Below are 19,772 nucleotides of genomic sequence, written 5' to 3' on the forward strand. Positions count from 1 at the left end.
TGGGCGAGGGAGCCCCGCCAGGGCCTTCTGGGCCAACGCAGCGGCGCCACCTGAGCCTGGCCGCGGGATCGGCCTGCCTCCTCTTAGGGGCAAAGGCGCACGGGCTGGACTCCTCCCCACCTCCCCCTTTTCCGTGCTCGTCTGCTTCTGTCAGTCGCCTGGGTCCGCCTGGCACCCGGCGGGGCTCCCAAAAGAAAGTTTGCCGGGAGTGTCGCGCTTCGCGGAGGGAGGAAAGGGTCTAGGCAGCTGGGGGCAAACGCGGCCGATTCCCAGAGCCCGCACCCCGGACAGCTCCGGCCTACGTTGGGGAGGCGCCGTGGCCAGGCCCGGCAGAGTGTGCGAATGGTTCGTGGTGTCACCCCGGGGACTGGTTAGCGCCCCAGGCCTTGGGCCCTTTCTGTCCAGCGGCTCTGAGCGCCCGAGCTGCCGCCCGCCGGGGAAGTGCGGCGAGTCAGTGTTGCGTCCCGCCGCGGCCACTTCCGAAAGCGCGCGGCCCAAGCGAGACCCGCTCTTGAGCTTGCCAAGACGCTGTCGTCGGCCGCCCTAGCCGCAGCGCACCCCCGCTTGATACTTAACGTTTGTAAATGGATGTGGGAAGACAACTTATCAGCCCACAAGATTCGCTGGCAGTAACGGAGGTTAGACCGTGGTGAGGGCCGACATGCGCGGGTTAGTCGAGGCCAATCCTGCGCACCCGGCCTTACGCCCTGACCGGGACTCCTTAGCCTGGCTAGTAGCCGGATGCCAGGGGGAAATGATTAGTGGGAAGACTGATTCGAGGTGCTTTCAGGTGGGGAGGAAAGGAGCCGTGGCAAGCAAGTCAGGGAAGTTTCTGATAGGAAAGACAAAGTTTGGAGGTGTGCAGGAAGTCGTCCTGTGCTGCCCCGAGAAACCGAACCCTCTTAGACTGTTGCAAACAGCCCCGGAAAAACTCAGCCCGCTCCTGCGTCTGCTGGTTCCGGGCAGTGGATAATCTGCCTGAGCAGCTTCGCAGGCCCAGCCGCCGGGCTTGGGGATTTAAGCCCCATCTGTTGGCGGTAGACAGGGCTCCCGAACACCCAGCAATGGTGCAGACCCAGTCTGTCCTGTGGGTTCTGCTCAGCTGTGCGGGCGCCCTAGGCGCGTTAAATGTTTGCTACGTTGGGATTTTGTAGCAATCCAGGATGGAGGACACCAGTTTGGTATCTAAACTGGGTTTATTTTCGGATTACCGAGCTTTGCCTTTCTTCATTAGAGATTGGGTGGCATCTCTTTTATTAATTATTAACAGGTCGAAACGTAGTGGGTGCTAAGATGAGCTGCTTGAGATGAAATCTTTCTGTACGATGTGCCCTAAAGCAAATTTTCTTTCTATTCCCCTGAGGCTTGCGGGGAATGGGATTTAATCATTCTCAGAATATGCAACTGATATAGTAAAAGAGAGGAAACCTTCCCGTGATACACGCTCTTAAGCATGTAAAAATCATTTGGGAAGAAAAATATGTTAAAGAGTTCTTAGCGAGTTCTTATGTAAAAGAAATCTATTGTCTCTGTCCCCCACCCCGCAAAAAAAAAAAAAAAAAAAAAAACCTTTCAAGATGTTCCTGCATTTCATTAATCCTCTAAGTGTAAAATTACTCAAATAGCCTTTGTGAAGTCATTTTCTCCTATTTTCCCTTAAATTATATAAGAGCTTTTGCTAATTGTGGCATATCAATGCCATTCCTCATGCATTTTATTAGTGTAGTTTGTGTTGAATTCAAAAAAACAGAGGCTGAGACATTTTAAATTGATTTTTACCCCCAATGAACAGTAACCACCAAACAATAAGGAAAGTATGTTCTCATAATTTAATGTTGATGTTACATAGAACACAGGCTTTTGACATAGTTCTAGCATAAAGTGAAGTTCTACTACAAACTATCCCTTACTAGTAGAATCACAAGAATCTCACACATTCCCCCTCCCCAAAAGCTCTTGTTCACACTTTTTTGTCTTGGAGTGACCTCTGGCTGCCATAAAATAATAGATTCATAGCATTGTGCTTTGAGAAAAGTAGCTCCAAAGTACTGGCAATGAAATTTTTCTATAAGCTCAGCTGCCAGAGACAGAGCATGCAGTATCTGGACAATTAGAATATTTCATTCCCAATATCATGACATCCTGTGTTTTAATGGAATTATCTTGCTTTGGTGCAAACTTTAACTGAAGGAAAATAGTCTGTGGGAAAATGAGAGATGCCGTAAATGTTTCCATATCAGATTTAAAGGAAAAAAACCTGGCCCAGAATCATATTAAATACTTCCCTGCTGCCTCTCAGTTTTAATAGTTAAATTGGTTCCATATGTAAGAGTTTGTATAATTAGATTTTTCATGCAAAACAGAAACACTTTCTTTACAATATAGCTTTTGGATATGAGGTTGCATGTGGACAAGGGAGGAGAGAACAAGCAACCATAAAAGAGAAATATTCTCTTTGTTGGCTGATTTACTGATGTTTTTAAATCAGGCCTTTTGAACTCACCAAAGAAGAAAATCCTTCCTCTGCCTTAGTTGTCAAATAAGTTGGCTTAAAGTGGTTTTATGCTTAGAAGTAATAAATCTTCATTTGAGCAACTCTCATCTCATCCTTCAGTTTTGTTTTTGTTTAATTAACAACAAAATTCCACTACCATTTGGATTGCATCCTGGGCAAACGGAAAGAGGCAGTGATAACATTTATAATCAGGGGAGCACTTGTTCTGCTCATCATGAAAGTGCACTGGCCAAATGTCACCCAGCGGCCCCGAGCGCTGAAAAGAAATGCGGAGCTCCATCTGTCTCAGTGGAGTGTATGTCCCTTTGCTTCATATGAGCGCTCAGCCTGTGTTCATGTAAATGGAGTTATAAAAGTGAAGGGAGGCCGAAGGGGAATTTCTGTCTCATAATAGATTCTTCTTTCAGCCTGATTCATATACAAATGCAAGGCACCTTACCACTTTAAAAAAAAATACTTTACATTTTGGTGGTTACTTTTATGTCTAATTTTAATACATATGATTTTATGGTTTTGAAGAATCTCCCTTTCTTTTTACTGTGTGAAATTTGGATTCAATCCCTAGTCTCATTTTAAGCACCCTTTCTGTGGTATCCTTTCGTTGAGATTTATGTCCCATTTATGGAACCTATGATGGGTGGAATTGGCAGAGGATGATGATGGCTGGATCTGAAAAAGATAAAACCCAAATGGCCACCAGTACTGAGCTAAGTGCTTATTTGACAAGAAGGGGTCAGTTCTGTTAAAGATGAAAAAGTATGAATGCATTTGTGCATGGGTAGAGGGGAAGCCTGGGTACTCCATGAAGCAGAGAATATTTTTAAAGTACCATATTCATAGACAGCCCCTTGGCTTTATGTACTTAGTAACCACATCACTTGAAATGCAAAGCAACATCATGCTCAAGTAAATCACTTTGCCGTCAGTTTGAATTGAGAACCATATAATTTCTTAATGCTGTCCATGTATATAATAATTTATAAATAAAAATAATTCTTTTGAAAATAAATATATACTATGTGATTCAAGTCTTGATTTTTAATACCTACTAGATATAATTCTCTAAACTGCTTTTTCTCCCATCTTTCTCTCTCCCATTCAAGTGAATCACAGTAAAAATGGGTGAGATCAGCAAATAGATAATTGCAAAGCACCTACAATAGCACCCAGCCACTCTATAATTTGCTCTGGGGAATCTAAGAAGATAATATTTACAAATAGCATTTACTAGAAGAAAAAGTTAATGGATGGATGGATGGATGGAAAATCTGCGAAAGTAGACCTGGAGTTCAGTTTCTTCAAATGCTTTTAAATAATTTTAACAATCAGTAAAACCCTGTGTATGGAACAAATCTTCTAAAACTACTTTGTAATAGAAATACATTCATGCATTTAAAATATTCACAGCTTGTTAGTTGAAATCAAGGCTAATTTATATAATTCATATTTGGTAATTTAAAAAATTAGACACATTTATTCAGCAGCTATGCCGATTTTGTTTCTCTACTTTAAAAAAAATTTTTTTTGAGACATCCATCAGTGCTTAATCAGGTCTGAATTAACATTAAATATAATAGTACATATGTTGACCCTTTGAAGAGTGATTTACATCTTTGTCCCCAATCTAGTCACTCCACTGAGAACACCTTCTTTCTACCCTGGCCTTTCTACTTATGGACTGAGAGATTCATTGCCAGAGGTTTTTGTATCTGTCAGTATCATGTGTGATGAGATAAAAAAAAGTGCTTTTTCTGTAAATTGTCAAAGTGGCAGGTCCAGAGATGAGATGTGAATAATAGCATATATTAACCAATGGGCAAAAAGCAAGAAAGTACCGATATCTTTTGTTTCTAGATTTTCTTTTTTAAGTAAAACCTGTTAGCCCTCATCATCTTAATAGGAGATAATAAAACTTGAGAATCTTTGCTCCTGTGGCTATAAAAAGCAATGTTAAGTTTATTCCCAAGGTTTGCCAGTGATTTCATTTTCTGCTTTTGATTTTCTTGCCTCTGAAGTTTACTAGGCATTTCACAAATAGGGGATGATGTTAATCTGTATTTAGTTTGGGCTTTATAATTTACACACTTGTATCTCATTTAGTCCTCCCTGGGAAGTCACTAGTAAGTTCATGTTTTTGAGTTGAAGAAACTGAGGCTCATATGGGTTATATATGATAGCCACGGTCTTCCGTTTGATGCCTGGTAAAGCAAGGACCAGAACCCTCATTTCCACTATCTTCATGCCTCCCCCAGAGGAAGCTGTGAAAATGTCCTGGATATAACTTTGTATCTAGTTAGTGGAAATTATAACTCTGGCATTTATATGGGAAAAAATAGATTCAATTATGTAATACTTTGCTGAGCCTAATATCTTTAAATTACTCTTTAATAAAATCAATTTGGTACAAATGGGGTTATTCTTATTTGCTTATCATTAGCTCTCTTCATCCATGATTTTTACTAAGTCTGATTGTTATAAGAGGATCTGGCTGTAATGTAAGCTTTACTTTCCTGAAGAATATAGAATACCTCGAAGTACAGTTAACCTGTGTAACCCATTACTATTATGATGCAATTGAACTAAAGATTTATCTATATGTTTCATTTATCTTTAGGCAAAGAAAATACAAATACATCTTCTAATTTTAATATGCCTTTATATAGTAGAAAGTTCATGTATCCATGACAGCCAAGGGGTATGATTATAGACATACTCTTGAGAAATTTGTTGTCTTTTAGAAAATCACCTGAAGTGTAAAAGTTTCCAAGTGGATCTGCAAAAGCTCATTTCCCACTTGATAGGCATTTACCTTTCTGAGTGCTGGATTGAAGCATATTCGTCTGAAAACAAATAAGCATTATTTGACTCGGGGATAGAAGAAACCTTAAAAGTCACCGAGATAAGTGTCCCATTGGCATTTGAGCCTTCTCCACAACATTCCTGCAAAATGATTGATTATGCTTGAACACCTCCAAAGATGGGGAACTCACTCTCTTTAGAGGTAGCTTATTCCATGCTGAATTAGAAAAGTCTTCTTATATCAAACCTAAATCTCTCCTTTGTTTTTTAATCCCTTTATTCTGATCCTTTCTTTGGGGGCTGAACATTTAATCCATCTTTCAAATAAAAGACTATTTGAGCATTAGTAGCATATAGTGTGCACACACATACATACACACACCCTCTAACCCCTAATATCTGTTGTCCTTGTCCAGTTTTTCACAAAGTTCATGGTTTAGCCTTGATCAGTTTCTTCCTCAAAGACACTTCAGTTTTTCTAGAACCATTTGAAATTTTGAGGTCAAAAATGGAACCCAACTACCAGATTTGGTGTGATTCACGTGGAACTTAACTCACTACATAATAAAGAGGAAGAAATGGCTTTTAAAAAAACTTTTTATTTTAAATATTTTAAGGTACATAGACTGCATTTTTAACCCCTCTCTTGACCTACCTGCCTTTGTGTTAGCATTGTAATTTGTGAAAGTGGAATTTTGAACTGTGTAGGAGTACTTCTATATCAAATGATGTTGACTGTTAAATATCAAGGGATCAAGGGAATCAAAAATATTGCAAAAATAATTATAGGAACATTAGAAGCATTTATGAGATTTTTTTTTTTTTTTTTTTTTGGTGGCAAGGTAGTGTTACAGCCTAGATAAGGCTGCCCTCTAGTGGTTACTTGCTTGCTGAACGCTAAAAACCACGGTGGTGCCAGTGAATTTCCCATCAGGCTAGTGGAGAAGGTCAAAGGTTGAAATTATTTTCTCAGTTACTTCAGGGCATTCTTCATCACATTCAAAAGCATAATTTGTTGTTTTACACAGTTATGAGAAATGTTAGCATGAGACATAATGAATTTTTAATGTTTGGAAAGAAGTAAGGAAAGTTTTTTAAAAACTTAAGCTAGGTTAAAACTAATTTATGAAACTGTATTAAATTTAAGTGAATTTGTTTTGTGAGTAAACAACTGTCATGGACTGTGTAGTAATCCTTGTACTGTTTTGAAAGTTGCAACCTAATTCTCTTCCCCTACACTTGATTTAAAAAAAAAAAAAAAGGTCATAAATAATTTCATCAGAGAAATCCAGCATTTCGCCTTCTTAAATCTAGGACTTTTTTTGTTTAAAAAGGTAAACAATTGGACATAAGTAAACTACTATATCTTTTTGGGCAATGAAACAGTTTTAAATACAGATGCAAAAACAACCCCTTAGTTTCTGAAGACTTAGATCATTCAATACACCTCAATATATACAGTTTGCCTATGAAATCAAATAGAGTATGTGCCATGTAGGCCTTTTGAGTATAATAGGTTCTATGCTTTTAAATGCTGTAGAAACATAAAATTCATTGGCATAATTTTTAGGATAAATAGAAATGAGTTGTGAGTCTGGATTTCAGTGCTGTGTCAAATGTTAAACAATCATGAAACAGTTTGATTACTATGTAGGAGTCAGAGGAATAAATGTTGCTTTTCCTATTTCCTTAAATCTCGTTTATCTCTGGTGCTGCACAGAGGGGTAAGAATGCAGGTTTGCATAATTTTGCATTGTTCACAATGTCAAATCCTCCGATCTAAGCTAGATTAACCAAGGTCATGGCAATGAACAGTGATTACCAGGCTGTTGAAGGATGACATGCTCACTGACTGCTACTAGAAAGATGAAGATGAATCTTTTCAAGAAAAACAAGAGGGGGGAAAAAAGCAAGGAAACCCTGCTATTTTGCCTTTTCATCATAGAAATGAAGTAGTGGTTCAGAAGTGAAGACTTGTGGTTTAGTTTAGATCAGTTATTGAAGCAAACTGTTTTTCAAACTGCGCCACCCCAAAGTGTGATTCTTGTACCACATGAGAAGTATTCTTTTTCACAGAATGTTGTTTTCATTTTTTAGTTGTTGGGTTTTTCCTCCTTTTTATTTATCTTACTTCAGATATTCAGAACACTGGATAAACATATATAAACTTGTCTCTGCAAATACTTATGGTCCTTTCTATGCTGGGTAATTCTGGTGTCACCTGTGTACTTTTAAAATAGAGCTAAGACACCTTCCTCCTGATCAAACGTCTTCAACCATGAATCAGCATTTTTAAAAATGCACTGAGAAACTGGCAGCCACACTTAACCGGAGAAGCCTGCATTATGACCACTGGGCTTATGGATTTGCAGTTCCTATGAGCTACATGCCACTTAAAACAATGGAGATTTTGCAACATGCAAAATAATCCAATGAAATGGTATTATAATTTAATAAGGTCAACCCTTATACTTGCATGTGAATGTGGTTTCTTCCAGATAAGCCATGAGTTTGCTCTAAACACCTGCCTAAAATGGTGGTTTTTGAAATTGTTGAGTATAACCCACAACCCCAGAGAATATGTTAAGAAGACAGAGATTCCTATAGGCATGGTGGTGCATGCATATAATCTTATTTAGGAGGCTGAGGCAGGAGGATTGCAAATTCAAGGCCAACCTTAGTGGCTTAGCAAGACCCTGTCTCAAAATTTAAAAAAAAAAAAAAAGGCTAGGGATGTAACTATGGGTCCAATCCCTGCCCCACCCTCCACACACACACACAGATTCCTGGGTCCCACTTGGAGGGAGTCTGTTTCTGTCAGAGTGGGGCAAAGAAGGCACAGATTTAAACAGGTTCCCAGGTGTCTGATGCAGATGATCCTTATGCCTCACTTTGTGAAATCCTCTCCTAAGCTGTCCGAGTTGGGATGGGCAAGAGAGTTCTCTGGTCTTTCAGTGGCTCCCAGATATCACTTACTCTCCAGTGTAGATAGGGAAGCCTTCAACCTACACAGGTGCTGCTCTGGGTGGTCTAGGTCACAGCAAGGATTCTGCATTTACAAAAGCTCCTCTTTTGATTGTGAGGAAACCACTTCTCTAGTCTAACCATCTTCCCTTAAGAAGGAAGAAACTGAAGCTAAGAAAGGTAAATGGTTTTCGGGGAAACACACACCTCTCTTTGGTCTGCTAAAATCTCTTTTCAGAGTGGAAGAGATGTTCAATATGAGCAATTTCTGCCATTATTTGGATATTATTCACACTTGAAATATTTTCCTGATTACTTTAGCCTTCCTATTAGAGCTTAGGAGGAAGTAGACTGTTACCCCAAACCTCTTACCCCAAATGGCCCAAACAGGGAGGATCCTAAAGCTGTTTTGGTGCTGTTAAGTTCCTGTGATTTCTTGCAGGCCCCCTATTCCTCCCAGGATAAAGCCTTACCCAGCAGCTCTGGCCTCCATGTGACATAAACACAATGAATTCTAACCCTCACTGCCTCCAGGGCTGGGTCTTGCCAATATTGTGACCACTAAATGGGGGCAGGCTGCAGATTCTACCACAAGAGTCAAGGCCAACTCCAGAGGAAACAGTGAAGTCTTTGCTATGTTGCTTTTTTAAGCAACAAAGTACAGGTTTCAGTGCCCTCCAAGCTCCTCCGTGCTTCCTATTGACAAGATGACCTTTCTCAGGCATGAATGCCTGGCACATATCTGCCTGTGTCCAGGCTCTGGAGATGGGGGCTTCCAAACAAAGACATGACTGCCTTCATGCAGCTTGGATTCTAGAGTAGTAAAACAGATAGAAGAACTGCTCTGGGAGGTGTGGAAGACCACCTGCTACCCTCAACCCTGCATGCCAGCCCCTCCTGCACTGGAAATTGGTGGCCGTGTTCTATGAGGACAGCAGTAGTCATGGCAGACATAATCTCTGGCCTCGTGAATGTGCATTGTGGTGGAAAGAGGTAGACAGTATTTAAGGAAATATAAATGAACAAGATAAATACAGTGACAAAAGTGAAGTCAAGATAAAAACAGTGTCAATGGATTAGAAATCATATGGCTTCATGGATGAACATCAGAGAACTGAATCAAAGATTTTTTCCAGCCAACGGTGAACACCCTGTAGTAGATCTAGAAGGGAGCTTAGAGGTCATCTGCTCTCTTAGGTCCCAACCTTGTCAGTAGAGAGAGCTTGAAAAGAAATAGAAGCCCAGACTCTATTAGTGGATATTTTGACATATTGGTCCACAATAGGGCTCAAGTATTGGTAATGTCTAAAGCTACACAGATGATTCTGGTTGAGAAACCTCTCAGGTCCAACACCCTTATTTTGTACATGAGTCACCTGGTCCCTGGTGTAGCAAAACAGTGTCTAATAGTGGAAACCTCCTTGTGTGGGATGGGAGAAGATGAAGACATGGGTTCTCATCCTGTTCTGCTGCTCAATAATTGTTGTGTTGCCTCAATGGCTTAGTTTCCCCCTTTGTAAAACTGGAGCATTAACATGATAGCCATGGAGATCTTTTCCAGCTCCACCATTCTATTAAAATCATGGCAAGAAAATGGACGGGTTTCTTGTATGAGATGTACAAGAAGCAAACAAATGCCTCCTGGCTTCCTTACTCCCTGTCTCAACCCATAATTGCTATAGGTGCTTTAATCAGCTAATCAGTTCCTTTTGCAAGTGAAAATTTAAGGTAGAAAGAGGTAATTACTGTATGCCAACTATTTAAATAAATTTTAAAAACATGAAAGTTTTCATAAATATTAATAATAAATATGCCCAAACTTAGTTCTGGTAAATTACAGTCATAGTTTATTTATCAAATTCTAGCCTAAAGCTTTTTCCATTTTTGATGGTTGAGTTAAAACCAAGGGGGTGGGGAGTGGCTTAAAAATGGAAAGCCTGTAATAGCCTTAACCACTGCACAACACAGTTAATTTTATTCTTTACCAAATATTAAAGGTCCAAAACCTAAAGAAATTGAGTGTCTCCTAATGTATAGTTTATGGCTTATTAGCAAATAGGAACAGTGTATCCCTTGTGTTGCAAGCTTATCAAAAGGAAAGAATAGAACTAAGCTCTAGCATTTTACTTCCTCACTTGAAACTTCCTCTCTTAAAACTTGGGTTTCATTAAAACATTTATTCAAAAAGATAGCCGTTCATTATAAACCAGCATGGTGTGGTGTAAGCACCTTAAATTTATTTCCTTTTTGTGTGGAATTTCCCAGTGGGATTTGATGATATTCAGCAGTTCCAGAAGTGATAAAATAATTTGGAAAGAAATCTGATGGGAGCTGGCAAATGAAATTAGAGCCGTATCTTTTCCAACAGAGATCTTTAAAGATTAACATATTGCCTATTTTCCTGTATGTATTTAAGAAATTGTATACATTGTACACACATCCAAACAGATTGCTTTAGACAGAAGATTATAAAAAATGTCAGCCTCTAATTTAGGTTGCATCCATGATAGCAAGCAACTTTTGAAAGTGATACTGTTTAACAAAACAATTGGTCTGGTAGAAATCTATTTCAAAAGCAATGTTTCTGACCCAAGCAAAATCATGTAACAGAAGTGTTTTGTTTCCACCACTGCAGAGAAACAAAGTTGTTTAAGATGAGTTAAGATGTCTCAAAGTTTTGGCAGCCTTTCTAAGTCCCCTGCTGCTCTTGCATTCTGAATCCCTTTTGAAGTGGCTTGGAAGTTTCTATGTGATTTCAATGGCTGCTTAGGAGAAATATTGGCTAAACTACTCATTTTGACTGTTAAGATGGCTCGAGTGTTTTCAGAATGTTTTCATTTGCTAGAAATATGTTTTGCACTCAGGCTTCTCTTGTTGAAGAAGGTTGGTTACCAGCCATCTGATGATGCCTCAGGGTGTTTACAGAAAATGTGGGTGCTGTAGTTATATTGAGCACAGCCCTTCCCCACCAAAGATAGTGTGGTAATCAGCAGGAATGTGAAAACATGTATTTAAGGATTGATGCTTGTAAAAGTGATGCTGTAAAGAAACCTGGTTGTTCAGATTTAAGAAGTGACTGACAGCTCTCCTTGTAGGCATGCTAGTAACAATAAAGTCTCCAAGTTCAACATCAAAGCGATCACAGCTTACTCCACCAGTGACTTGCACTTCAAAGGGGGAGCACAAGACAAAGGAAGTGCACCGAGGTATGTTTCTGCCTCATAGCCAGATCCTCAGGGGGAGCTCCCAGAGCTCTTTTCATGAATGCAAAGTGATTTTTGCAGATCAGTGTCTTCATTTCATAAATGACCAGGAATTTAAAAGAGGGCAAATGAACACTATAATTACTCCCCATCACTTTAAGTTTAGTTAGGAAAGATTCATCACAGGAAAGATTGGTCTCTCTGGCTTCCTTCAGTAGTGAATTCTGTACCAGCCTGGGCAGTTCTGATTTCATCTAGTATAGAACATGGAATTATTCACGAAATAAAAGTGTATGAATTGGGTGTGTTTCACGTTGTTTCTTGGGAATTATGCTTGACATTTATCAATTTGTGGAGTTGTTTGTTGTTATTTCCTCTTTTGCTTGCTTGCTTTTTAATTTTTTCAAATTAACCTTATGGGTAGATTTTTGCTGAATCAGGTATGTATTACTTAACAGGTGTGTGTGATAATGAGTTTTAGACTTGTTAAACCCGCTTTTAATTAATCACCAAATCTGTACCTTGGTTCTTTAACTCAAATCATGTGTACTCCAACATGCCCAAAGTAAAATAAGAGTCTAGAATTGACCTACTCCTTGGTATTAAATTGAAAATAAAACTTGCCATGCACATATTATGGGTGTTTTTTTATGCTTGCCTTTGAAATTTGAGGTTCTTTTATATTTCATCTTCACTAATTTACTCATTTTTAAATGCTATTGAAAAAATAGTAGTTCTCTGCATAGTCATTAATAAATACAAAGCAGCTTTCTCAAGGCTCTGGGGAGACCTAATAAACACAACTGTGTTACTAATTGATGCTATATGAGCTGACAAAAGTAGTGCATCTGTAAACAGAGTTAGAAAGCAAGAAGTTAAAGAACTATAGGGGATTATGTAGACATCAAGGGTTGGAAATTATAATAAGGCCTCTTTAGGGGAGCATTAATTTGCATGTGGCTGAATTAGGACACCCAATTATTTCTGAGGACACTGCTAAGAACTCATTCAAAATACCCCCAAAGTGAAAGGTTTGGGAGGGTGGAGTGAAGGGTGGCGAAGAGGATGGAGTGAAGGGTGGCCAAGCACATCATATTTCCTGTAACTCAAGAGAGTTTGTTAATTTTCTCAATAGCATGTTAGAAGAGCTTTCTTTGTTAGGGAGGAAATGCTGATGACATCAACTGTAACTTTTGTTTGTTTGTTTGTTCTACACACACAATTTATATTGAATTATCACAATGGAAATTTAAATTTTTGTTTAGGCAGGGAGAGCAGGAGGGTGGAGACAGAAATAAGCCTTTTAAATCTTCTTTACCTGAACTACACAAGGACACAGCATTGAGACGATTACAGAGTGTATTTAGAAGTCCTCTATGTGTGATCCAGGGATGCCAGGGGGTCCCCAATTCCCTCTCAGGGGTTCCAAGAGATAAAAACTACTTGCATAAGTGTACTAAAATATCATTTTCCCTTTTTACAATGTTGACCATTAGTATTAATGGCGCAAAGCACTGGTGGGTGAAACTGCTGGCCCCTTAGCAGGAATCACGCAGTGACATCAACCTGTGCTAGTGGTTAAGTTGTCCTTCATCGCTATGCACTTGCTGTTAAAAAACAAAACAAAAAGTGCCAGTTTTGTTGAAGAATAACCTTGATGAAGCAGAAAAAAAAAATAAGTCTATTAAATTTTGACCCTTGAGTACACACCTTTTTAATAAACTTTATAACAAAATGGAAAGTATGCAGAAAGCACTTCCGCTCCATACCATGTTTTTCTCCAGGGAAAAGGCCTTGTGCCACTGTTGAGAGCTGAATGATCTGCTTTTTTAATGCAATGCCATTTTTGTTAATAGAATGACTGACTGTGGTTACTCAGACTTGGGTATGTATCATTATTTTCTCAAAAATGAAATAAATGAGCCTGTAATTTCAAGAAAAAAAAAACAGTTGACAGTATTTACTGCCAATAAATCCAGTGTTTCTGGAAAAAAATAGGATTTTGGAAGACTTGTATCCAACCCCATGAACTTGAAGCTTCCAGATACTTTTTCGATAGTGTGGGTGGTGATATTAATCAGTATGATTCCTTGATATAATCACATCTGATGATGGGATGTGTCAACATCCAAAAATGCTACCAAACTGAAAGAACTAATAATTTCCATGTGACCAGTGTAGGATATTATAAAAATGTGCATGGGTAAAGGATCCATGCCAAGTGTATTTGAATTTAATAGAGTACAAATGTCACTGGTAAGTTTTTAGGTTCCTTATTCTAACTAACCTTTAAGAAACTATCACTTGTTAGGTTTAGGATAGTGTCAAAGAATTTCCAACATTATTTGAAATAATCTTTCTTCTTCCAGCTCTATGTATGGCCAGATTTTTTTTTCACATATATTAGCCAAAAGAAACTAACATAACAGATTGAATGTAGAAACAGACAAGATATCCCACTTGTCTTCTGTTGAGCCAGAAGTAAAAAGATTTGCAAAAATGTAAAGCAATGGCATTCTTTTTATTATATTTTAAAAAAATACTTATTTTTTGTTAATGTCTAATGAGTTTATTATTGCTATTTTAAAATGAATTATTTTAAGTATTTTAAACATTCCACATTTTAACCTCTAACATAGTAATTTATATATATATATAAAATATCTCACATAAACAAAAGCTCATTGGAGCTTTTAAGAGCACGAAAGGAAATAAGAGACCAGAAAGTTTGAGAGCTGATGGTCTATAGTTTATTCCACGACACATAGAAGATTCTGTGACAAAGTAGGAGGTAACAATCAGACAGGCTCTAAATTTAGGCAGATTTATCAGCTTGGCTACAAATTATTTATTAAACAGAACACTTTCAAGCATGGAGTTCAAGAGTAAATCTAATCCTCATTTTCTTCATCTTTATCAGCAGAAAAACAGAATCTTACTATTTTCAGCTTTTGTTGTTCTATATATTAATATAACAGAGATCTAGCATAAAATTTGGTTTCCTGAGGATTTGCAGTTTATTTTGTAATCATCTGTGACCTATGTTAGCAAAAACAGTACTAGTAAATTCCTACTATTTTACTTTTTCATTTGGACTTACACAGAGGAAAAATATTTTACACAATTATACCACTTGCAGAACTATCCCAACTCTTGGTAGCTGAGATACTTTTTCCATTAACATAGGCACATAGGAGTTTTATGACTGTGCAGTGATTAGAAGATCTAGTAGGTCCTGTCACCATGCATGTGATGGACCCCTTGGTACAAGTTATGCCATTCACTTTCCCTCAGACCTCCTCCATGGGGGAACTGTGTCCAGGTATCTGTTGGCACATGAACTTAACAACAAGGCTTGGCCCTCAACTAAAATCAGATACACTTGGCAGAACCAGTTCCATTATATTAATTAAATGCATAAAACCCCAAATTTCCCTGAAATTTCTTGTGAAAAATAGCATGCAGTTAGGAAGCAATGCCCAGATGCTTCTTTTTAATTTTATAATCACTTTGTTGGCATCTGACATATGGAAGCTTACATTGCCCTTTGTAGCTGGGCATCACCTCTTTGTTATTATCAAGTAAGGGACATGCAGGTCTTGTGTTTTGTTTGGTTTCCTATCAGACTGTCAGTGGAATGGCAGCAAATGCATGTTGGCATATTTTGAATTTCCAGGGTATTGCTCCTGCTGCTCATAATTAAGGGAGGAGTGGATGTCTCTGAAGCCTGATCAGTCTCAGAGAAGTGGGGTATCTGGTATCTGCTTTCCTGCATGGTTTTATTAGCCAGTTAAAGGTAGAGGCTGAAGCACATGTGATGTGAACAAGTTGTGTAATGGCCTATAGCCAGCCTGCTGGGGAGAAAAGCACCTCATCTGTGAATCTTCCCAAAATGAGACAGGCTGTGGAGAGTGAGCTCACTTGGTTTCAGAAGAACTCACAGGATAATGTGGAAGGGAGAATGGGTGCAAAGAGGAAAGAAAGCCAAGATAGCCATCCTGTTCTTGGGAGGGCTGTTAGGAAGGCAAAGCTGAGGAAACCCTGGCTTTTTCAAGAGTTAGAGAAATAGCTACATGCCTGTTCGTGACTAAAAAGAAAACAAAACTTCAAATTTTCCAACTTGGAAAATAAAATTCCAAGATAATTATCCTCTTTGAAGTAAAAGGATTTTTTTTTCTTTTTAGGCATTATATTTTATTAAATTTCCAGTATTTTCCTGACTGACTTAAAATAATAAATTTCATATACTTGATGTTGTATTTTTCAGTGGTTTTGACCAAGGCATAGAAAACTATTCAAAAAACCAAAGGGATCTGGGGGTGCTTACTCTTAAAATATATTAGGCTCATGTTTATAACTTTATGCATGGTTCTGTATGCCTGTTGTGCTTTGATGTAAAACTTAAAAAGTTGTGCGGGGGCGGGGGGGCAGTTCTAAGTAAGACATTCTCATTGCTGAGAATGGACTCAGCTTCGGAATTTAACAAACATTTTGCTTATTCCCAATTCTTTTACACTACTTCACATGGTAAAATCAAATCCTCTACCTGAGTGCTGATAAACTAAAGGCAGTTGTATATTTTATGTGTGCGTGCGAAGCAATATCTCTTTATCATGAAGACCCAACTCTCCACCCTTATTTTTTCCTCTTTGTAATCATTGGCTTTGAACAAGCTGCCAGGTATGTGGGAAGGAAAAAAGTGAATCAGAAGGTATTAGACGTCATCACAGGAACTGGAAAGTCTTCTGAGATGCTTGTGTGCAAGTTCTAGCTCTAGGACAGGTTCTGCCAGTGAAGCTGGCCTCAGCTAACTGGGCTGTTGTCAAAGATGTTCCCTCCTCACAGCTTGCAGAGGTCCTCTGGCTCAGCTGAGGGCAGAGTTGTGCCATCGCCCCATGAACAGCAGGGTACATCTCTCCAGCCCTCCTCCTGTCCCGCAGTCCAGTGTTATGGTCTGTGTCCCATTATGTCTGGTTCTTCCAGATGACATGAGATAAATGAAAAAGGAAGACTATAAGAAACTTGGCATGTATCTAAGAGCAAATATGAATTTGGAAATTTTTCCAAATATGAGATATAATTCCCAGTAATGCTACATACAAGCCAAAGGAACTTGGACACGATATATAATCTGTTTTATCATCTGTAAGATAAAGCTAATATCTCTCCCTCATAGGGACTTTGGAAGAAGTAAGTGACTCATGGAAAGGACTTAATACATCTCACACAGAACAATAATTTAGAATAAATAGACATTGAACGAGTGTTATGAATATCGTCATGCTCTGGTCCACGTGGGGAATGGTACCTGTCACATACACAAGTTTGAAGTGCAGTGATGACTCCATCCAAGCTTATCTCAGCTGGCACACATTGTGCTTTCACAGGGGCCACTGCTAGTGCCCAAACCTATGTGACCTGTGACCTGGTCAGATGGGGGCTGATGGGAGGACAACTTGGCTATTTCTCATCATATAACATGAGAAGCCTCTAATCCTGCATCACCCAAGCTCTGCTATTGTAACCAGTATTACGTGTCCCAAGCCTATCATTTGTAAAGCGCTTCCTCTGTGCCAAACACTGTGAAATGGATTACCATGTTTAATACTTAACGTTAGCCTTTCATCCCCCTTTTTACAGAGGAGGAAGCTGAGACTCGGAGAGGCAGAGCAACCTGTCCCGGATCACAGGGCTAGTGTGTAACTGCAATTTGAGGCCGAGTCTGTCTGACTCCCAGGGCTGGGCTTACTCCTCTGCTGTTCTGACCTAGTGGCCCCAGCACCATGGGAATGTCACAAAATACATTGTTTCTGGTTCAGAGGTTACGCTGGGGACTCATTCTGAACACTTCAGTGGAGACAACATACAAATAGAAGTTTATCAAGCATCTGATGTGTATGAGGCACTGTACAAAGTGCTAGGCCAGTGAGACCCTGGGGTGGAAGTGAATTCATGATATAGGGTAAATGCCAGATTAGAAGAATACATTTTACAGAGGAGAAGCCCTCATCAGACTGAGGGTTTAGGAGTAGCTTTTTGGAGGAGGTGAAGGGTTAGCTGAGCTTTGAAGAAAAGGAAGGTTATTCCCAACAAAGGGTAGAGCCTGTGAAAATTCTCAAAGGCTAGAGAATGAGCAAGGCAAGTTTGGGAAGAGCAAGAAGTTCAGTGTGGCCTGTAGGAACTGCTGGAAATGAGGCATCCAGAGGAGGCCAGCAGGGTTCAGACCATGAAAGGCCCTCACTGTCGCTCTAAGAGAGTTGTTCGTTATGCTGAAAGTGATTGGAGGCCGCTGAGGAATTTTGTCAAATAATTTTAAGGTACAAGGACTCATTAGGAACCATCAGATGTTCTCAGTATCTTCCTTTCTCTTAATCTTTGGGGTTTGGGGGGGGAGTGTTTTGGGATGTAGCAAAGGACCTTTCTTTGACATGATTGGGTTTCTGTGCCGATGCTTTGCCCCTCGTATGCTGTTGAGAGATGTATGAAAGACATCCGCCACAAGCCTCCTTCAATGGATTTTGCACTTTGCTTGTTATAAATTGATTCAGGGACTTCATTATGATGTCGCAAAGATGAATGGGGTAGTAGTGTTTTGGCTTGTGCTGCCAGGAGGAGGGAAAACAAGTTTCTGTGGTACCGCAGTTCAATCACGCTGCTTACAGAAGCAGGGCCATGAAAGGGTGGAGGAGTGTGTCTTTGATACTAGAAACCCTGTAGCCCTGTTGGTGCTACAAGCGAATGCTTAAATTAAAGGTTGGAGCCTGCTTTCAAGTATTGACTATCGAGCAAAAAGCTCAGCCCACACTCATGTACTTACTTAGGCTTGTTAAAATAAAAATACACTCTGGGCTGAGCTCGTGTCACAGCCGGTGTAATTATTACATTGAAGATTGGTGTTTGAATTGAAGCTGCTGTAGCACACATTTATTTAAAGATATGCTTGGTAATTTAATACATGTTAGTCAGGACTTATGCCCAAACCGTGAAGAAGTATCATTGCCAGCTGCCTCTCAGGTGGTTTTTCCTCCAGGTATTCATGATAAACACTTGGAACTTGGCAAATTTATCCAGAACAAAGGTGATTTGACTTCCTCGCCATAGGGCTTAAATCCTTCTGCTCTTGTCTACTACCAGAGGTGATGATGGCATTGATCTCATTGGGTTATTTTGAAGATGAAATGAGATAATGCATTTAAGGTACTTGGCCCATCAGTAAGTACTTCAAAAATAAGTGTTATAATAAGTATTTATATATCTATATAGATAGATAGATATAGATATATTTTAATGGCAGAAGGGAGTATGACTAAAAAGCCACTTTTTTTTTTTTTCTTACTAACAGTGGTTAAAGCAGGCGGATCCATCTTTGTAGCATAGACATGAGTTTGCTAAACCCTTTGGGTTATACTGCTTGAGCATCCCTAATCTGAAAATATGAAGTGCTCTAAAATCTTACATGTTTTGAGTGGGGAGCAATTTGGATTTTGGAGAATTTAAGATTTTCAGATTAGGGATGCTCAACCAGTAAGGTTTATGCAAATATTCCAAAATTTGAAGAAATCCAAAACTCTTCTGGTCCTCAGCATTTCAGAGAAGGGATACTCCATCTGTACTCCCCATCCTTCTTATGGTTAGATATGGCCCACATATTCACGTGTTTAGGAAAGCTGTGAAAAGCTATGCATAGATGAGGTATTATGCTCATTCTGTGATTGATTTCTTGTAAATTTTCTTCCCCTGACATATGAGTTTTTAAGTGAGTCTCAAGTCCTTGCCTCTTACTGGACATGTGAAAGGCAGGAAAGCATCTCCTTTAACAAATGAACACACTTACACCCATTTACAGAGCTGCCTTATATATTTAAGGCTACTCAACTTTGCTATATAATTTAAACACTCCAAATTCAAATAATGGATATCATAGAACATATGAGGTTATAGCTGGTATTTTGCCCATAGAACTATAGAATCTGTGCATTCAATTTAGTTAGGCTTCCTTCTCCCATCTTGGAGTACTGGGATTTTTGAACGTCTCCTATGGGCCCTGTAGTTTGTTCTAGTGTGGTTTTTTATCTATATAAATCACTCTCACATCTCATCCCTTTGTAAAAATTGTTACTTTCTTAATGAGGTGACAGAAGGTGGTAAGATCAATTGATATGTTGGCCTAATGTTCTAGTAGTGAATTTTGAAAACTTTCTAGTCATGAGTGTAATTTTCATCACAGAATGTGACAGCTAAAACAACAGTCCCCTAACTAGTTGGGCATTTTGTAGATATTAGAACTGTAG

General features: G+C 39.1%; 1 protein-coding gene across 1 annotated transcript in view; it reads left to right on the forward strand.

The window, feature by feature from the left end:
* The window catches only part of Rora (RAR related orphan receptor A), a 91,260-nt gene that overhangs the window by 1,473 nt on the left and 70,015 nt on the right, over positions 1 to 19,772 (forward strand). The window lies entirely within an intron of this gene.

The sequence above is a fragment of the Marmota marmota genome, unplaced genomic scaffold (genome assembly GCF_001458135.2).
Source record: "Marmota marmota marmota unplaced genomic scaffold, marMar, whole genome shotgun sequence".
NCBI lineage: Eukaryota > Metazoa > Chordata > Mammalia > Rodentia > Sciuridae > Marmota > Marmota marmota.